The sequence below is a fragment of the Hyperoodon ampullatus genome (genome assembly GCF_949752795.1).
Source record: "Hyperoodon ampullatus genome assembly, chromosome: 18".
NCBI classification, from domain to species: Eukaryota; Metazoa; Chordata; class Mammalia; order Artiodactyla; family Ziphiidae; genus Hyperoodon; species Hyperoodon ampullatus.
In genome coordinates, this window is record NC_136931.1 from 40793322 (window position 1) to 40800124 (window position 6803).

A 6803-nucleotide genomic window follows, 5' to 3' on the forward strand; every position below is an offset into this window, starting at 1 on the left:
CCCAGAAAACTTAAAACAGCTTTTATATCAGAAAGACATTTCCTTCCAAACTCCACTACCCTATAAAAAAGTTCACCCATGTGCCTGTACCGCGTTGTTTTACAACACGTGCTGTGCTTGGGCGTGCAGGCGTGGGAGGGGCGTATCCTCGCGTGGGCAGGGCAGCAGGAGCCAGGCTGAGGGGAGGTGCACGCGGAAGCGGGGGCAGCGGTCTGAAAGAGGCTCCTAGGAGAAGCCCGGAGTAGCAAACCCATCCCACACCCCGACCCAGCGCTGGTCCGAGGCTCAGGCCAGCCCGCTCACCTGTTCCTTGCTCATGTCCTCCAGAGCAAGACCATCAACAATCGGGGTACCTTTGGCTTTCCCTTTCTTCTCTTTCTTTTTGGGCGCCTTTGGTTGAAGAATAGATGGTTGGGTTAGAGTTCACCTTCTGGCTGGCTGATTCCCTCCTGGGGCCGCTTGGGAGAGGAATTCCTGTTCTGGAACGTCCAACTGACTGCCCGCTGTCTCCTGCTTCCACTCAGACCACATCACTCTGCCCTAAGGTTCCCCACCGTTAACCACAGACACATTCTGTTGATACCTTTGGAGCAGCAAGGAGAAATCTGCCTTCTCAGCAGAGAATATTGTTTTCCCTCAGAAAGGAAAGGAGGGAAACTTGTTCCTTAGTATATAGCAGAGACCTCCTTGGTGTGGATGCAAAATCTACTCGGCCTCAAAAAGGAAGATTCCCCAGTACCACAATGTCAAATGTTATCCCACTGGCTATAATGCTTGGCAAGCACCATAAAGAAACCTGCAATCAGCTGTTCAGTGAGTGTAGGAAGAAGTGCCTCACAGCAACAATCAAAGCTGGCAAGATGAGGGTTCCTTCCTTCAAAACACAAAACCTCAGAGAACCCTGGTGGAGGGAGCCGGAGCAGACTGTGGTGCTCACTGCAGGCTCTGTCAATGGGGCGAGGCCGCTTTTAACAACTTCAACAACGTGCCAGACGAGTCCTTCCACCCTCACTCTCTTCCCGAGGGCCGCTCAGCAGATGGCGAATTTCCTTATCCTTCTGCCTTTATTTCTTCCAAGTGTCTGTGGCCCATGCTTGTGTGTACGCGCATCTACGTGACTCTATAACATTTTTACTACAAAAAAGGTTTTTGTGGAAATCTTACAAAACGTAAAGAAAACAAGGAAAATCACCCTAATACTCCCACAAGCTAGTAAAAGTAGATGTATTTTGGTGGTCTTTTTCCAGTTGACTTTCAAAAGACCCATCCACGGAAATCTTCACTCCTGATACAATGCCCTCTTTGCAATTCCTCTACTCCAATAAGTCCACCCCATCAGAAGAGCCTGAAGGTTTGTCACCACCCAGCATCAGGGACAGTCAGCCAGCGGCCACCGCCTGGTAGAGCCCCTGGGGCTCCCGCACACAGAGGCATCCTCCCTGCCTCCCACAGCTGATGGCCACACCTGCCTGGAAACTGAGTTACCGACAACCCCTACATCATGGCGGGGGGTGGGGTGGCGCAGCTGTGAGCCCTACCACAGAGAGGGGCCGGGATGGAGAGCCCCAGAGGCAGCAAGCTCCCTCCTTGCTCTGCTCAGTACCGGCCTCACTCCTCGCGGGCTCTCCAAGGAAACAGCAGTTCCTCTACCCTGAAGCTCTGCCCTGAAGGACTCCACGGGCACTGGACCCACTGTCAGGACGCTCCAGTGTAGAGGGTCCTCTGACCACCCTGGTATGCCCCCGGGCTCTCGACCCCAGAGACTGGAGGACCTGTGTGACCCAGGCCTCTGCCAGGTGAGACCCTAGGTCCCAAGGATCTCATCAATGAGCCTCCCATTCCAGGCAGGAAAGCCCCTCGACCCAAGTTCTCTGATCTGGACGCCATGCACACCGGGCCCTGGGTCTGGGGGGCGGGGGAGGCGGGTGCTCTCTGACCACCCACCCCTGTGAGCACAGGATCCTGGAGAGCCCAGGTCTCTCAGCTCCAGGTGCGTGCGGGGTCCGGGGTCCAGGGTCCGCAGAACCCTGGGCCCTCCCCGCAAGGACTCCACGAGAGCGCCAAGCCCTCAGTTCCGGGACCCCAGAGCTCCAGGCCTCCCGTCCCGGGGTCTCCCTGCGCGCAGGGCCGGCCCCCGAGCCCCAGGTACCCGGCACAGACCCTACCAGACCTACACCCCTCCTCACCATGGCTCCGGAGTCCCGCCGGCCGCAACCGGCAGACCAAAGCACCAGCCCAGCCCAGGCTGCGAGGTCTCCAGGCAACCGAAGCTAGGTTCCGCGCGAAGTCTCGAGGACCCTCGCGAGAGTCCGCCCGAGGGGTCAGGGCCTGGAAACGGCGGGAGCGCGTCCCTACCAACGCGCTGGGCTGAGTCACTGGGTTTGGGCCGCAACTGGGCGTCATCCACAAGCTAGATTTCCACGAAGCCCGTGAACGCGTTCGTTGCGCAACGTGTCTTGATTATTGCGGGTCTTCCCCACTAGAACTTAGGCTCCATGGAGGTGGGAGGAGCTGTTTCCATCCACTTCTTACATACTGTATGTGCGTACCGGTCCTACAGTGCATAATTTCAGTGAGTGAGGGACGGGAGGGGCCGGAAAGATATGCACTTCGACCTTTTCCAAATTAGATTCAAATTCAGGCTGAGGCTCTGCCCCTAGGCCCACCCCCGCCCATCTTTCAAGATTCCTCCCACCTGAGGCTTGAAGATAGCTGGGTTTCCACAAACCCTCAGAAGAAACAAAAGTAGGAAAGAGAACATGCTCCAGCTGGGTCCAAAGTTTTGAAATCAGTATGTCTCCCCTTCGGAAAAACTAACTGGTCTGTCTGAAGAGGCCTTGTCCTTGTAATGAGGAAAAACTAGAAAGCTCGGGGTTACAGCTGTCTTTCTCCCTCTCTCGGTCCCATACACTGGGCTCAGCTGTGTGGGAATGCTGAGTGTGAGAGACTGCCTCTGTGCTGGACTCAGAAGGCTTCTTCCCTTTATGGCAATTCTGTTTGTTTCTTACGTCGAGGAGGAATGAGGGTGCCCACAGCTAGTCTGAAATGAAATAACTAACGACAGAGGACCCGGGGGATCTGGTTTCTCAGTGGAAGGAGACAAAAAGCCCACCTTCTGAAGGTCTCCTTTAGAGCTGCCAGACACGCTGCCGTCATAGGCCTGAGAAGTGGGCATGGTGAAGGCACGGAAACACTTGGAATCCTAAGACACAATGGAAGTGCGATTCACAAGCTGGGTGGAAGGAACCTTCAAAGCACAGTGTTGTTTCATGTACAAAAGAGAACCCAAGTGTCTGAGGCTGGTAGCCTTTTGCTTGAGAGAATTGGTATCCTCGTGGGCCTGTCGGCTGCTTCCCTGTTTCCGACACTCTCAGGAAACTCTTCAGAAGAACCTTCGGAGCCCGCTTAGAGAGACCAGCTGCCAGATGAATGCACAGAACATTAACCGAGATACCAGCCCCATGTCCCAAGCAACGATGCTTCCCTCGAGGTTACTTAACCCACCCAGGGATTCAAGCAGGGAGTTTGCCCTGTACAACTTACACAGGAAACTGGGATGAGATGTAGGGCTAATTTACTTGTGCTCACACTACGTGGCCTGGAGAAGTTCTCACGGAGCAGAATTCAACCCCCTTCCTCCACCACGTGTGTACACCCAAGGAGCGCAGGGCAGTGGGTGTTCTCAGGCCAATAGAGAAGTCCTTGTTCACTGCTGCACCTGCTCTGTGGTTCAAAGGTTCTCTGACTCTCCTCCTTTGGAAGCTTTTCAGAGCTGAGGCTAGCCCTGGGCTGAGAAAGCAAAGAGGCATAGAGGTTTTTCACACCGAAGGCATGGGCTTCTTTCCCATGGAGAAAGTGTACGTCGCCCCCCAGCTGGAGGCGTGCCGCTTGACACCATTTGTTCTGCCCGTGGAACATACAAAGTGGCATACTCTATTTGGGCTGCTTGGTGAAATAAGTTTGTATCAGCAGCACCGTGAGGACCTCTCCTGAAGTTTGCTTCCTAGCTGGATAAACTCAGGGCAGGAGCTCCATGAGAACAAATTTGCTCAGCGTGAGGGGAAGAGCCTTGCTGCCCTGCCCTCAGTGTTTGTGCTTCTGGCGAGCATCATGCAAGTGCTTTGATACATAGGGTTCTTATCTTTACTGTGCGCTGTCCCTGTTGGCTGAAGCAGTCGGCCTGTCTGTATCGCAGCCTGGGGGCAGGGCGTTAGGGGAGTCTGCCAAGTGACTGGCCTCCATTATAGCTAACTGAGAAACTGCGGCAAGTCTTTAGGAACCCACTTACAGGGAAAGGTTTCAATTCGTAATAGGAGATTTTGCTACCAAACATCAGCAGCTCCTCTCCCTCAGAGTGCTCTCGGTGGGTCGACTACTAACAGGCACCACGGTCTGCAGCGTGTGAACGGTTCCCTGGCGAGCCGGTTACATCCGTGAAAGGTCCCCATGGGGCTGTGCTCCAGCAATCGGGCTCCACACCTTGAGCATTTGGAGCAGGGCAGTCCTGAGCCGATGTGCCCGCCGAGGGATGCAACCAAAGTTTTCTTACCCCAGGAAAGTACATCAAGGCCTCGTGTTCTCTCCACAGAGAGGCAACCAAGTCTCAAGGAAATAATATAACTTCCCCAAGGTCACACAGCTATGTTTTTAAAGAAAAACAAAATGACACCAAGGAAATAGTAACAGAGGCATTAAAGAAACCCAGTAATTTTCTGGAGGAGTCAAAGTAGGGTTTAAAAGTGCATACATAGCTGTTAGCAGGGTTGAAGCTCTTGATGGTTGGTAAGATCTACCTGCCTGAATTTGGACATTAGCATTTTATGCAATGAATTAAAAGCAAAAAATCATTTCAACGTGTGGCTGCCAGCTCCATATTTTTAGCCAGTGCCATGCTTCCAGATTTTGTTTATCACTTTCATATACAGGGCACCACTGTGAAATGTGATGGTTTATCTGACCCCAGAGAAATCAAGAAATCTTGTGGGGGCTATGGCTATATTTGAAAAGGTTGATTTTTAAATGCATCATGCAGACTGGCCCTGTTTTAAAAGGGATTCCTGCCATCAATAATCAAAATGTAAACTCTCTTCTCACCTTGAAAAAGTCAAAGATAGTCCCTGCATCTTTATTATTTCATTGAAATCCAAATATTATTTTTCCATTCTCTAACTTGTTTTCCTCACAGTGTGATCAACTATTGCCAAGGAAAGAAAGGTTAGATTTATCAATCAAAGTTTGCTAAAGGCCCCCTAGGTAATTGAACGCTCAGGAGAAACAATCCTCATGTATTCTTTTTCTGTTGTTTCAATAGCTTTGTTTCAGTATGTTTGGTTCTGTAGCAGAGGTTCTGTGACGTGCTTATCTTCCTCAGAGGTCCAGAAAGCCTGCGAGTCTGTGGGTAAAGAAGGGTAAGGAGAGAGAGGGAAGGAGGGTAGAGAGCAGCTCAGGGCTGAGATAAGGACAGTGTTCTACAGCCTCCTGGGGGTGAGGCTGGGGTGCACAGACACCCACGACTAATCTAGACAGAAACTGAGTAATCAAGGGGACGACCACTGTGAAGTCATGTGGTCACCTCTCCCTCTAGAAATAAACATTGCCCTCAGTAAGTCTCCTCCCGCCCCAGAAGAGAATTAGGAAGGTCTGGAGAGGGGGATTATTGGCAGAAATGGAAAAAGCAGGTTGAAGGGATTAGCCTGGAGCAGAGAGACCAAGAAACCCAAGCCAGTAGGTGGAAGGCAGACTTTTCATGGAAGTCTCCAAGCCCAAGTCAAGTTCTGGGACCACCAAGTACAAGTCAAAGAGTGCTCATTTAGCCCCTTTGGGCCCCCATGTGAGTGGAGGAAGACTGGACAGAGAGGGAGAATTGAAGGTACAGTATTTACTATGGGATTTAACTCCTGAAAGGCCTCCCAGTAGCTTCAGATCTGCTCAAGAATCCTTCATGTCCTGCTGGTTTGCAGTGAGTGGCTCACAGCTTCAAGGCCTCCTCTGCCAGATGGAGAACTATTTCAAACATTCTGCCTCTATTTTGTACTGTAGCAATGCAGACAGGAAACCTGACCACATTTTCAGGTTGTAAAGAGAAATTCTAAGTACCTGAAAGACTGAGGAACATGGTGGCTTTTATTTAAGATGGGGAGCTAGAGAGCACATACCTGGACTTGGGCCTGCAGCAGCACCAAATTGCACCAAGAGTTCCCTTTATTTTCTCTCGCATCTCTGTTTCTCCTTTTCTCTCTGCTGGATTAGCCACGGGGACTCCAAGTTCTTCATTGTGTGGTCCTGGTACCAAGATTCTCCTGGGAATTGTAAAGCTATTCACCTTCTACCTCGAGCACTTCTTATTTTTTCCCCAGCAACGTTAAGTCATCCTTAAGAGGAGTCCGGGTGCTAGCTCTTAAAAATATTTTAGTCATCCCTTTGTACATTAAATGCTCTTTCTTGGAGACTGCTCCTGACATGGCGTTCACCGTGCTCTCAGCTGGCCTCCTGAAGTTCTGCCCTGCCTTCCCCACCAGGTACAGTTCAGGAGCTGCCTACCTCAGGGTGATAGGTTATCTTCTAGTTGCTTTATTCCTTTCCCTTTTACATTTAGAGAATATAATTTGAATACATAAACTTCTCTGTGACCACAGCTTTATTTGCAACCCACAGGTTTTGTTATGGCATATTTTCATTATCATTCAATTAATAAAATTCTAATTCCCATTGCGACTTTATCTTTGACCTACATAATGATCAGAAGTATGTTTTTAATATCCAACTATTTGGTAAAATATTGGTTATATATTTTTAAATTTCTT